The following is a 15,178-nucleotide window of genomic DNA, read 5'->3' as shown; positions in this document are numbered from 1 at the left end:
CTAGACTGTAAGTATTTGGATGAGTTTTTCCTGTTTATAAAAGGCTAAAATGTGTTTATGATTCTTGACCCATTTCATATAAACCTATATAAAAAATAAATTTCAAACATTTACAGACATTTCAGTCAGGTTATAAAGGGTTGATGACTTCTTGCTGCGTTCATGCTGCAAGCTTTCAGTTACACATTGACAGTAAAATCAGATGTAAAACAGATGTTAAAACACCAACTAACTCTGAAGCAAAACATTCACATTATCTTAACCAGGAAGCCTCACTCCCTTTGCTCTGGTGTTGGGTTGGGCATGATGTGGGTATGCCGGCGTTGGACTGGCGTAAACACAGTAAAAAGTCTGACAACACCAGGTTTTAGTCCAACCTATTTATTTGATAATATACTCGCAAGCTTTCGGGTTAGCCCCTTCGTCAGGTGAATGGAGAGTTCTGGCCTCAGACAGAGCATATAAAGCACAGACAGTTTAGAGATTACTGATTAGAATGCGAATCCTTACACCTAACCTGCTGTTCAAGACCTGAAGTGGCTGATAATGTGAGTGGAAGGAGCACTGATCACAGTTTAAAGAGATGTGTATTGTCTCCAGGCAGTACAGTAAGTGAGGTTTTGCAAACCCAGGCAAGTCACGGGGGTTACTGTACTGTCTGGAGACAATACACATCTCTTTAAACTGTGATCAGTGCTCCTTCCACTCACATTATCAGCCACTTCAGGTCTTGAACAGCAGGTTAGGTGTAAGGATTCGCATTCTAATCAGTAATCTCTAAACTGTCTGTGCTTTATATGCTCTGTCTGAGGCCAGAACTCTCCATTCACCTGACGAAGGGGCTAACCCGAAAGCTTGCGAGTATATTATCAAATAAATAGGTTGGACTAAAACCTGGTGTTGTCAGACTTTTTACGTTGTTGGGTTGGGCCACAGCTCTGTTTTCAGAATTGAGTTACGCTATCCCTGCAATGGTTTCACAATGGGGTGTCGCTGCACATTTTATTCCCAGAGTCACAGAATTCAAGGCCCACCTTTACAACAACATCCCACCTCCATATTGACTTTATTCTTTTTGTGTAGAAAATCATAGTCATTTTGTTTATCCGTGTATCGAATATGAGATAGCCAATGATACAGAAATAGGCAGTTCCAAACCTACTAGTCTGGTTAGTTCAGTGGAAGCATTTTTCTCGCGATAGTAAAGGAGTAAGGAAAGATATGTATTCAGATAATCAGGGATTTTATCCTGTGTGTCACATTTCAAACTCACAAGTTTAGCTTGGTGAAAGGGCAAAAAAACTTAAAGGGAAGGCGATAGCCTAAGTAATATTATCGCTAGACTATTTATCCAGAAACAGGACTCAGGTTCAAATCCTACTACAGCATATGGTTAAATTTGAATTTAATAAAATGTAATATCTGGAATTAAGAGTCTACCGATGACCATGAGACCGTTATTGATTGTGGGAAAACTAATGTCCTTTAGAGAAGGAAGTCTGCCATCCTTACCTGGTCTGGTCTACGTGTGACTCTAGAGCCATGGCAATGTGGTTGACTCTCAACTTCCCTGTGAAATGGCCTAATAAACCATTCAGTTCAAAGGCAATTATGGATGGGTAATAAATGCTGGCCAGCCAGCAATGCCCATTTCCCATAAATGAATTTTAAAAAATCTGTCTGATTTGTTACCTAGTCTTGAGATATGGGAAGTATTTGTTGGCCATCGGCAGTTTAAGCAATGGATTATAAATTTAATTTAAAAAGTCATTATAATCTTTAATTCAACGTTTCATTTCTTGGTATTGTCCTCCTGACAATCAGACATACTAGCTATTTTTATCCATGCCTTTGTCACCTCTCCTCCTTACACCCAGTGCCTTTATCTCTCCTGTGTGCAGTGCCTCAGGATACATTTCTTCATTAAAGACGCTCTGTAAAACAAGCATGCTGCTCTCATAATATCTGGGAATCATTGCAAATGGAATAGTGAATGATTGGCATACAGACCATGGAACCACAGCGCAGATAATTGTGGAATTGCTTAGTTCATTTCATACATCGGGAACTTTCCACAAGCATAATCTAACACGTAGCCCAATGGAAGATTTATTTCCAAACTGACTGGTTACCTGAGGGAGTTGGACTGCCCCACAGCTTACCACCCCCACCCCCATCCCCAGCATTGTACCGGATACTCTTTTTTTTACAGTATGCTGTATTTCATTGAGTCATTATGGCACAGATGGAAGCTTTCCAGTACATGGCACCCAAGCCATTTTTTTCCTAAATTGGGATTATTTAATATAGTGCAATATTAGAATTAATGTGCAATCAAATGTCTACATTGCTATCATTCTGAACTATCCATGCTTGCTCTGTATCATTTTGAACTTCTTTGAACCATTGCATTCCTCTGGGATAAGAATGTCCTTTCTGACAATGGTTTAACATTAATCACTTCATCAGACTATCAAACTACATTAAAGAAAGAAAGACTTGCATTTATATAGCATATTTCACAACCATCAGACAACTCAAAATGTCTTATAGCTAATTAATTACTTTTTCTTTGAAGTGTAGTCACTATTATAATGTAGGAAATGCATCAACCAGTATGAGCTCAGTAATTTCCCACAATCAACAACACGTTAATGACCAGGTAATTTGTTTCTGTGATATTAATTGAGGAATAAATACTGGCCAGGATACCCAGGATAACTTGCCTGATATTTTTCAAAACAGCACTGTGGGATTTGTTTTCATCCAACCAAGCTGGCAGATTGAGCCTTGGTTTAGCATTCCATCAGAAAGAAGATGCCTCTGACAGTGCAGCACTCCATCGGTATTGCACCTAAGTGTCAGTTTTAATGTTGGTGCTCAAGCCCTGGAATAAGGCTTGAACATTGAACTTTGTGAATTAGGGACGAGATGCTACCAACTGGGCTATGGCTGACACACCAATAAGATTTGGTCATTTACTTCAAGATACATCATTCTCCTCAGCAGCTGTTTTTAACCTAAGAAGTGGGAAGCCAAATAAAGCATGACTCTGAGCACACTGATCTTTATTTCGTAGTTCCCATGGCACCATACAGACAGTCTACTTTTTAACTAATACTCCACAGGACAGATGTCCTGATGGCACATCCAGAGATTCGACCCAAAATTTCAGCGTGTATTCTTGCAGAATCGAATGGGTAGCCTCAAGCACTGGCAGCACCATGCAACTTGTTTCGCAAATGTTACACTTTAAGGTTTATGAAAGTCATCCTAAAAGCATACACTGTCCTCATTGTAGCCCCAGTCTTGGTGCAGAGTAGGATTAATAGGTTCCATGCAGCAAGTGCATTGCTTGCCTCTGCTGTGGGCATAACCATACCCATTATCTTAGTCTTACCAAGACTATTATCTTTGATTCTGGTGGCACCCAGAAGTTTAAAACAGTCAAAGGAACCTGTTCTCATGTGAAATATAAGTGCCTCCAGTGGTACTGGCATTACTTAGTTTACTTTGTAATGTTGCTTCCGACTGCAACTTTGTGTCAGTGGCAATCTTGGAATATGAAGTGAAAGTATATTTTAGATCAAGACATTCTGGTTACATTTGACAAAAATAGTCAAACCTAACTTTGCCTTCCCACACCATTTCAGTCAGTTATAGCTCCAATAATTCATGTTCTTTTTCTACCCTTTTTCACTACCCTTTTTCTTTTTCAGATATCCATCTGGCCCAGCAATGACAGAAGAGCAGGAGGTGGAAAATCAGGAAGACAGTGATAAAGAAGAAATAATATCATTCAATCTTATGTCTATAGCCCCCATCTAGGAAATTGGCACTGCACCTGCTTTAGAGAATAATTTCAAAGCTGGATTTGCATGTGATGAAACATTGGGCATAAGTGGCGTGAAGTCAGGGTTGGGTGTCAATAGAAGGTGAGACTGGTGTTCACTAGAGGGTGAAGTTGCATAAGAGTTGTGCTGTAAAGGACTTGGACAAGGACTTCAATGGGGTTGCCTGAAGAGAAAGGATGCGGGTATGTACAATGAAATGCTTGGCACATTGATTGACCTGTCAGAGAGTCAGAATGTTATGTGAAGCAGCATGAAGGAGTCTGGCGCTAACTTGGCAAAGGTCTTTGCATAGTGCAAAGTTTGAGTGTGAAAATGGTGGTCAACTCCATTAACACACATGCAGACCATGAAGCAGCGTATGAATGCTAGCATCTGGAGAATCTAGAACTTGGAGAAGTCACCCATTAAAGACAGAGATGAGGAAATGTGTTTTCTCTTAGAAAGTTTTGTGACTTTGGAATTCTCTTCCTCAGAATGTGGTTGAGGCCAAGCCCTGAATATCTTTAAATCAGAGGTAGATATGTTCTCAAAAAGCAAAGGAGGTTAAAGGTTATTGGGGTAGGCAGGAATGTGAATTTGAGGTTAAAAATTACACAGTGGAATGGCAGTGGTGAGAAAATGAATGCTATCATCCTGAGACAGTTCAGCAGGTTTGTGCTCCACAGGGCTGCTACCTCTCCCTGGGGCAACTTCAACAGTTTTGGTTATCTATTAGAGGATATATTATATATCTTCTAATGAGTGCTATGACATGCTCCAAGCCACTTTGAACATTGGTCTCCACAGCGATGATTTTTTTGAATAAAGGAGAAAGCTCAATGGGCCAAGTGGTCTACTCATGCGTCTAAGAATGAGAAAGAGAGAGAGAGATTGCTTACTGCTCCCTTCAGCAGTTTTTCCTGATGAGCTTGAAGACTGCTCTCTGTGCCCGGTTTGGCAAAAATCAGTTCTTATAAACCTCCTGTCTGTGTATTCCCAAAAAGTAATTTGATTATCACATCTTGCAGTCATTGTTGGAGAACAAGCAATCCCATTTTGAGCTGTCAACCTAGAAACTTTTGACACATTTCGGTATAGTAGAAACCAAAAAATAGGTGGGATTAGTTCTTCCTCCACAGAGTGTTTGGGTGTCTATAGGGTGTATAGGTTAGCAGTTCCCATTGTCCTAACTGTTAATTAAAATTGAGCATCATGCGTTATTAATCTCTTCCTTAGTTAGTGTTGGATTTTGATATCTATAGACATTCTTTTGGAATGACTCTCCTTTCAACTTTCTTCTGGAGGGGGTCCTTGTTTGTTTTTCTCATCTTCACATTAGAAGGTATCCTCGCAATAAGCAGTTTACGGTCTCAGTTTTTAAAGTAAACATTTCCAGGCAGTTAAAAGCTTTTTTAAAAATAATTTTTCGAAAATGAAGACACATTTTAAAAGTAGAGATAAGATACATAGATTTAGAAAAAAAATTGGCATTCCACATCAGTTACATAAGTGAAAAACTAACATAAACGAACATTCACTTGTCTAAACAATTATTTCAGTAATTTTGAATGTCACTTTTATCAGGGGTAAAGTTTGAAAAATCATGTTTTGCTTTGTTTCAATGTTTTCATACAAAAGAAACAAGTCGTGCCCAGAGTCCTAGATCGAAGAATCATCCCAGAATGGATTCTACCTTTCATATCTGGTCCAGACTTCATTTTTGAGGCAATTCCGCTATGTTTCTGGGTTCATTCAGGAATCCCATTAGCTATGGGCCAATGAGGCTGTACCTACACTTGCAGAGGGCATAGGTGACTTTCTGGACTGCAGGTTTGTATCTCTAAAACATAAGCCAGATGATAGCAATCAGTTCCAGAGGAATCAGTGGGCAGTCAATTCTGGGCAATAGGGATAACAACAATTATCTATTTTGATGTCTTCAGTCTTAGTATGAGATTGGCCTGTGGCTTCTGCTCTCAGGGTGGCAGGCTACCCCTCCAAGTTTCAGACTTTTCCCCTGAGTGGGCACTTTTGTTGCATCACTAGTGGCGTGCGAAGTTTGCTTCAATTATGTGGCAATGACCCTGTTCACAAAATTTGTGGTATGGTCATGGTGAAACAAAAGGCAGAAGCTTCAGCTACACTTCCTGCAATGTAATGGTACTGCTGGAATTTGTATCTTATTGTGTAATTGCATTCTGAGTAATCAGATGGGTGTACCTCATGTTTTAATCATGCCTTATCAGCAAATTAGGGTATCCTTTCTAACATGAAAATAAATAATTTTTAAAATGGGTGTGTCTGGACACACCTGAATCTCACCAGGTGACTCACTCCAAAATATCTGCAAAGTTTAAGAATACTACCTGAAGCTGCTCTTTAGGTTCAACTATCATACTGCAGGCAAATCTATTTTCCCTCTGATCCATAGTCTTTGCTTCCACCCAGAGACTGATTTCACTTGTTAGATCCATTTCCATAGGCAATAGACATCCTTTGGCAGCTTGTTCATGTGCACTTTCTTCCTGAGTGCATCCCGGCACTCAGTGTCAATAGATTAGCCTGAGCTAATGCTGATCTCAACTAATATCAATACTTCCAACAGGAACACTGGAAATTAAATAAAAATCTGTCTGATTTCCCCTCACTAATTGAAGAGCACAGAAACTTATCTGCTCTCTTCTTAAAAGTAGTAATATTTGCCTCAAATGCACTCTGTGGCAAAATCGTTAAGATGCCGCCCAGAGTCCAAGATCAAAGAACATAGGTACAGCTTCATTGGCCCATAGCTAATGGGATTCCTGAATGAACCCAGAAACATTGCAGAATTGCCCCAAAAATGAAGTCTGGACAGGGTATGAAAGGTAGAATTCATTCTGGGATGATTCTTTGCCTTGGACTCTGGGCAGCATCTTAACGATTTTTGGACTGTGGGCTAAAAACAAATGTAGGGCCTTAGACTGAAAAAACTATTGGCTAACCGTGAGTTTCCGATTGTATGCAGAATAAGTTAAACGTGAAATTTCTCCTAACTCCTTGCTCTCTTTGGGAAAATTGTTACACCCTTTCTACTAGCTGCTCAGGTGTAGAAAATACATTTACCTCAACTTACCCTGTCTAAACCCTTCTTAATTTTAATAAAATCTGATAAATGTATTTTTCCTTCTCTGTTCAAGTAGAAATAGTCCAGGTTTCTCTTCATTATGTTTTCATCCTTCATATCAACTTAATAGGTGGAATTTTATGGCCTTGCTCATCCCAAAAGCCCGCCCAACGTCAACGAACTTTTCCACGCCTGCTTTGATTCCTGTGGTGGGCAGGATGGTAAAATTCTGGCCATTGAATCCAAACTGGCTGCTCACTATGGTTTTAATGTCCTTTAAATAAAGTGGTAACCAAAACTGCACACGGCCATTTAATTTTACATAAACATACCATCACTGTTTTTATTCACAGTATTTTTTATAATTTTTAAAGTTCAAAAGGCCATTGGCCATCTTTTGGTTTTATTTACCTGTATTTCCCATTTCAATGAATTATGTGTTTATATTTGTTCTCTGAAATAAACTGAGTTGAAATGTGTGATTTTAAAAATTGCTACTTTTACATTATGTTTTAATGTAAAATTTAGACAACTTACAAAAAATATTTATGCTGAACTGCCCTTGCATGAAAGTCAATCAGAAAGAGGCAATTGATTTCAGTAACTCCCACAATATTTGAAAACCTAACAAAACAATAACTTTCATTTATACAGGAACTTTAACAACAAAACAATAACTTTCATTTATACAGGAACTTTAACAACAACTCAAGAGACTTTATAAAGATGTAAGCAAAAATGGATGTTAATACTCAGAAGTGTGATTATAACGAGTTTTAAGTGGGAGATGGGCTTAAGGAGAAATTTCCCAGAGAGCAGGACAGCTGAATGTGTGCCCACTAAGCAACGAAATGTGAAAAAGGGGGTGATGCAGTTGCTTGCGATGCTGGAATGTTTTCACTGAGCTATGGAGAAAAGAGGTTGTGGTGGTATTCAAACACAAAAATGAGGATTATAACTTTCAAATATTGGGTACTGGGAGCCAATGTAAATCACCAAAGATTCGGTTAATGAGTGAACAAAATAAGCCACAGACAGCAGAGTTTTAAATGAGCTAACTGAAAGACAAACAATGAGATGCCTGCAAGGGAAAGATTGGGATAGTCAAGTTTGGAGGTGTCAAAGCACTGATGACCGTTTCAATGCTAGAGATAATAATGCTGGCAGGTGATGTTACAGAGTGGATGGCAGAAAATGTTATAATAATTAGTAACTGGGATGGAGAGGGTGTAAATGAGTTGGAAGCCCAGCTCAAGAAAATACATAAGTGACTAAGTCTGAGAACAGTCTGTGTTAGCTTAAGACATTGGCTTGGGAAGGGCATGGAGTTGCTAGAGAGGTTAGAGAGTTATAGTCAGTTTTCTTCCGTGGAAGAGGTGGAAATCTGTTTAGAAAGATTCAAAAAGGTAGCTGGAATAGAGATGGCCACAGATCTGAGCAGCGGCAACATATTTATGCTCGTTAGAGAGGAGGCGAGGTTGGAAATGGAGCACAAATTTACAAGGGTCAAGGATCTGTTTTGTGGGGATAAGTGGTGACAGTGGTTTTGAAAGGGAAGGGTGCAACCCTTATCAGAAAGAACATGTTACAATGTCTCAGCCTTCTTCACCCTCATTTACATTCCCTTCATCCAATTACAGCACTGTCCCCCCAAACCTTAAAGTACAAATCTCTTCTGATTTTCTTTGCTCTTAAGAAGTGTCATCCAGGGTCAAAACATTGGCTCTATTCCCTCTCCACAGATGCTGAGATTTTCCAGCATTTTTTGTTTTTGTTTCAGATTCGAGCATCCGTGATACTTTGCTTTTATAAAATAGTGTGGGATCAGAAAGGGAAGATAGTTGAACTTTTATTATAGAGCAAGAAATATGTAGGGGGTCACTACAAGCTGTCAGATGAGAGTAAGAAGAAAGATAGTTTACTCTATAAAGAGGGAATAAAGGTATATGAAAATAAATAGGTTATTATAATGGAGGATTTCAATCAGTATGACATTAATCAGGAATGCTCTTTTGATTTGGAGTTCGAGTTACAAATTGTGATGAATAATCACTTCATAATACACTGTAATAGGACAACCAGGGGAGCAAATATGTCAGTCTGGCGACAGTAAGTGACCCAGATAACATACTGAAAACAGAAGCTAATAATGATAATAATACAGGAGGTAATAATGATTACAAAATCAGCAAATTAAACAAGATCTGGGACTTAACATTACCAAGGACCAATATTCAGAGGTATAATTTTAAAAAGGCTAAATCAAGGGCATGGGAAAAAATCATTTTGGTGAAGAAAAATTAAATATCTTTGAAGCATACTGCTGAACTGCAGGATTAAGTGCATGGATAGGATTAACAAATACAAACTGAATTGTTAATCAATTAAACGATCCAAAGTGAAATTATAAAAAAAAATGAACTTTATATAGCTGATAGGAAGAAAGGTTGAGAAACAAGTCGATGAACATAACCTTCAGAAACACAACGGCAGAGGGACCTTGGTATTCAGACAAAAACAGAAGATGCTGTAAAACGTCCATAGGTCTGACACCATGACCACTATTTTACGACTTCGCTCATAACAATCAAAAAAAATTGTTTATTTTGTAATCATTATTACCTCCTGTATTATTATCACTATTAGCTTCTGTTTTCAGTATGTTATCTGGGTCACTTACTGTCGCCAGACTGACATATTTGCTCCCCTGGTTTTCCTATTACAGTGTATTGTGAAGTGCTTATTCATCACAATTTGTAACTCGAACTCCAAATCAAAAGAGCATTTCTGATTAATGTCATACTGATTGAAATCCTCCATTATAATAACCTATTTATTTTCACATACCTTTATTCCCTCTTTACAGAGTAAACTATCTTTCTTCTTACTCTCATCTGACAGCTTGTAGTGACTTCGCTCAGGCGAGGCTTGTAAAATCCTGCCTGAGGCCAACGGACAATTCTGTTCTGTGAGCCCTGGAATTGGGCCGGTGAGGTGGTAAAATTCCAGCCCATATGAAGAGAAAGAATAGAGCTAATGCTTCGAGTCAGATGTTTGGTTGGATCTCTGATGAAGGGTCATCCAGACTTGGCTCTATTCTCTCTCTTCTCAGATGTTGTCAGACCTGCAGAGATTGTCCAGCATTTTCTGATTTTCGTTCCAATTCCAGCATCTACAATAATTTTCTTTTATCTTGGTACGCTGACACACTGGTCATTAAAAGTGGCTATACAAGCAGTTACAGCTATGACATGGCAAATTGATTCTTCAGTTTGCATTCAAAGGCATAAAATACAAAAGCAAAAACAAAAATTGCTCTTCTACTATACCCAGCACAGTTGAAACATTATATACAGCTTTGGACATAGCATTATTGGAAAAATATAAATGTAATATGAAACATACAAAACAGATGTAATTGAATGCTGCTAGAAATAAAAACTTACAGCAACGTGGAGGGCTTTTTTGAAGTTCGGACATTTTCTGCAGGAAATGGGAAAATTAAGTGATGCAGAGGACATTTCTCAGAATGGTCCCGGGATGAGGGATTTTACTTACAAGGTCAGTATGGAGAAGCTGAAGTTGTTCTCCTTGGAGCAAATGAGATTGAAGTTAGATTTAATGGAGATGAACAAAATTATGACAGCTTTGAATAAGATAGACAAGGAAAAGCTGTTTCCACTGGTTGACAAGGTCCAATGCATATAGATATATGGCTTAGGACAAGAGATGCAGGGGGGAATGAGAGAAAGAACTATTTACGCAGTGGGTGGTAATGACCCGGAACTCACTACCCATAAGGATTGTGGAAGCATATACAATCAATCATTTCAAAAGGATATTGGATGGACACTTGAAGACAATAAACTTGCAGGACTACAGGAGTAGAGCAAGGACTGTATTGATTCATGGAGAACAAACCTGAACTCAATGAGCGAAATGGCCACCTTCTGTGTCATTAATGATTCTATGACTCAATGCTCTAATGCAACTGGAACCTTTGAGATTATGAAGGATTAAAATCTGATGAATATTGAGAATTTTTTCCACTGTAATGGTAATGCAAGTACACAATTTAAAAATGATTGCAAAACGAATTAAAGGGTGTTCACAAATAATTGTGGACTGCCTCAGACCAGAGTCCATAACTTTTAGATGGTAATTGCATGCCAAAAATATATATCAAAGCGTGTAGGGGGTGAATGGTGTTAGAATGATGTGTTTTTTAAGATTATTATAGGGTGCAACTATAGCTTTAAATTTGATGTAAACGAAGGGAGGCATTTGACCTATTCCAAAGTATGCCTGACTGCAAATCTGGGCAGTTTGATTGTTAGAGGTCAATGAAAACTTAGATTATATTACTGAGAAGGTGGTGCAAGGTATTTATGCTGAGAGACAATCTCTGAGTTTACAATGAGTAGACTCTGAAGGCAGGATTTTCCAGCCACATTCACCCCGGAGGATTCTGCCCAGGGTCAATGGATCTTTGCATGGTCCTGTCCATCCTGCTACAATTCCCATGGTGAGCTGCACGGGAAAATTCCATCCTGAGTCTCCCAAAGTCCAAGAAAGGTATTGTAGATATTAGATAATAAACAGTTGAACAGTAAATTTTCCATTTACTTCGAAGATGAAAGGGAGCTGAGCTCAAGGCTACATAATTAGTATTTCTACCTAGATGCAAGGTTAATGTGTTTCACATTGCCAGGGAAAGAGGTCAGAGCAAGCCATTTTTGAGATCAGACTATTGTCTACCCTCCTAATCAATGAATATTTCAGACAGTTAACAGTGCTGCGTGGCCAGGAATGAGAAATGGTTGATTGGCTTTGTGAGCTGCCACAGCCAGATGTGAGAAGAAAATTATCTCTTGTCTAAGGATTGCAAGAGATTCATCTTGGCATGGTCAGGGGAAGAAAAATAATCAGAACAGATTTTACCACCACTGTTTGATTTAAGGAAATTTCTGAAAACGGAGGGAAGTGAATGGAGATGGTCTCTCTAAGGTGCCACTCAGCAGAAAGAGGAGAGCTTCATTGGAAGCTGAGAGCAAATGTGGGCTAGAAGGACTATCATTCTTTGAAGAATACAATTTTGTGGTAAGTATAAAAGGCCAACTTTCCTCTCTGAGATTTAAAGTATAAGTTGCCAACAAAAGAAGTGTTTTGTCTATAGCGCTTTCAGTCATTTGTTACAGTAAAAGTTTAAAACTGTGAAATCTTATTGTAAGACTCTTTCAGTCAGTAACTAGAATTAGGAAATTCTTTAAAAGTTATCAATCTCTACGGAAATTATAATAGGGTAGTGGGATTAGATTAGTTGCTCACATATCAGAAGATAAACTTTGGCACAGATAAGTGACCTGCTCTGTGCTACAACATTCCTTGATTCTAGAGTGGTGCTCATGGAAATAAACATGAAATGAGCATAGATGAACATGCTAAACTTAGTAACAAAAAAAACTCTCAGCAATACAACAGCAAGAGAGCTCTCAGAGAACAGGTGAAAACTCTAAAAATAAGTAAGAGTGCTGTAACTGTGAATGAACATGAGGAGTGAATAAATGCAGTGATTGTTTCTTTCAAATATTTACTGGCAATGTCTCCTCCAGATGGATCATCCAGATAGGCTTCATAATGTTGATGTCGTGAGATGGAGATGCTAGACAGAACTAAAACAAACAAATCCCCAGGAACTGATGATACTTATTCCAGAGTACAAAAGAATTAGATTTGTGAAATGTCATTGGCCATCAATAGGAAGCTGATGAATGCTGAGGAGGTCCCACCACTACTTGCATCAATATAGCACCTTCAACAGAACACAAAACACTTCACAGACGTGTCATCAAACAAAAACAAGTGCTGAGCCAAAGAAGCCAATATTAGGAGTGATTGAAAGTCTGGTCATAGAGATGGCACTTAAGGAAGGTCTTAAAGAAGGAATTGGAGTGGCAGAGAAGGAAATCCACTGGGATCAGATGGCTGAGGACACAGTGGCCAATGGTGGAGAAAAGAAAGTGAGGGAGCACTGAAAGCCACACTCAGAGAAATGGAGACTGAATTGGGGATGGGAGGGTAGGGGGTTAGTTAGTAGCTGGAATAGGTTACAAAGAAAAAGAGAGGTGAAGCAAAGAGATTTGAACACATAGATAAAGATTTTAAACCGGAGGTGTTAGGTGACCAGGAGCCAATATAGGCCAGCAAGAACAGGGTGATAGGTGAATTGAATCTGTAATAAGCAAGGAAACTGACAGCAGAGCTTTGGATGTATTGTAATATCCAGAAAACGAAAGTTAGGAAACTAACCAGGAATGGTCAAGCATGACATAGGTTTCATAACATATAGGCTGAGGCAGGGGTTGAAGTAGGCAAGTGATGTTACAGTAGAGGATGGTCTTTGAGATGGAGAATATGCAAGGTTGGAATCTCAGTTTGGAGTCAAATTTTGTCTGGAGTGGATAGGGTCAGGGAAGGGGTGGGTGTGAGAGTCAAGAATTTATGGTGGGGGGCAAAAAAGTGATGATTTGGGTTAGAAGTTGTGCCTCATCCATGACTGGATATCAGATAACCAGTATGAATGAAATACGAAATCAGTATATTGTAGTCTATTTCTTGGACTCCACAAAATCCTATATTTCCATGCAGACAATTGTTTAAAAAACAGAAAATTGCTTTTTAAGATCCTCTTACTCACTTTCAAATCCTTCCAAGGTCTTTCATCCTTTTACCACATTGATTTAGCACTGCTGCCCCACAGCGCCATGGACCTGGGTTCAATTCTGGCCACAGGTCACTGTTTGTGTGGAGTTTGCATGTTCTCCCTGTGTCTGTGTGGGTTTCCTCCAGGTGCTCCGGTTTCCTCCCATAGTCCAAAAATGTGCGGGTTAGGTTGATTGGCCATGCTAAATTGTCCATTAGTGTCAGGGGGATTAGCAGGGTAAATATGAAGGGTTAGGGGAATAAGGTCTGGGTGGGATTGTGTTCGGTGCAGACTCGACGGGCCGAATGGCCTTCTTCTGTAGTGTACGGACTCTATGACTCTATGATTTTTTTCCAGCCAGTCTCCTCAATCAACTTTAATTCTACTGGTATTGTTCACATCCCAAATCTCTCAGCTCCACTATTGATGGACATAGGAATTCCCTACCCTTTATTACCTTCTTCCCTGCTTTCAAAAACCTTTTCCTTTGAATAGGCTCTCAAGGTTTCCGATTTTCTTTTTTTCTAGTGTCCATCGTCTTACATCTCTCTAATTAAGTACTTGTCCCTCTCTGTGGGCAATGCAATGCAAAGACGTTTTTTGTGTCACAAATTTTATTCCTGCGACAATACTCCCTTTTCACTTTTCTATACAATATGGTTTCACATATCTTACAGGCCGAGACTTCTGTACAGTGCTACTTGCATGCAACATTTCAGAAGCATTTTGTAGTGACTCGACAAATATTATAAGAAAAAGAGCAAGGAAATGTAATAATGATTTAGCTGCCACTTTCTTCTTAACCAATACCATCAAAAAGAGTCAATTATTATTCTGTGATGCGTCTGAGAGCCGTGCACAAAAGAATAGCAATGTTTGCTAAAACAGCAGTTGCTAGTCAGTGTATATCAAATGTTTTGAGCTATTTCTGAAGCTTAATAAGGAACTACATATATGCATTTTAATTTCTCCCCATATTTTACCGACATATACACATTTTCCCAATGACCACATTTTGACAGCATATGCAACGTTTAACAGCAACAGTTTAATTCTTAAATATATCATTGCTAATGCGATCTTCCTATATCATTGTTGTTGCACCTATTCCATTTCCTGAGCTATATGCACCAGTGTTAAAATGAATGCACATATCACTTGTTGCTTTTGTTCATTTTTTGTTGTTGCAGTTATGTACAAGGCCATTAATATTAACATCATCCAGTCTCTTCTGCTTTGAGGAGCTAACCAGCCCCCAACCCAATCGCCTAAGTATCTTTTCATTCTGCTTTAGTGGATTACCATTTCAAAACCACTGTATAGACAGCACCCAGTGGCTGACCTACAATCCAGGTGCTGATATGCACTCCCCCCTCACGTGTATCACCCCCAAGCATTGACATGAACCCCTCTGGTGCTGAACTATACACCCCACAACCAAGCAATGACCTAATCATCCCCAAACACTAATATGTACCCATATACCCTTCAAAGCCCTCCCCTCCCTTTTCGCTCCACCCCGGCAATCACTCTTTCCCC

The sequence above is a fragment of the Carcharhinus amblyrhynchos genome, chromosome 7, assembly GCF_965287045.1.
Source record: "Carcharhinus amblyrhynchos chromosome 7, sCarAmb.v2.hapA, whole genome shotgun sequence".
NCBI classification, from domain to species: domain Eukaryota; kingdom Metazoa; phylum Chordata; class Chondrichthyes; order Carcharhiniformes; family Carcharhinidae; genus Carcharhinus; species Carcharhinus amblyrhynchos.
The sequence above is the reverse complement of the archived record's forward strand: the minus strand, read 5'-3'. Positions refer to the sequence as shown.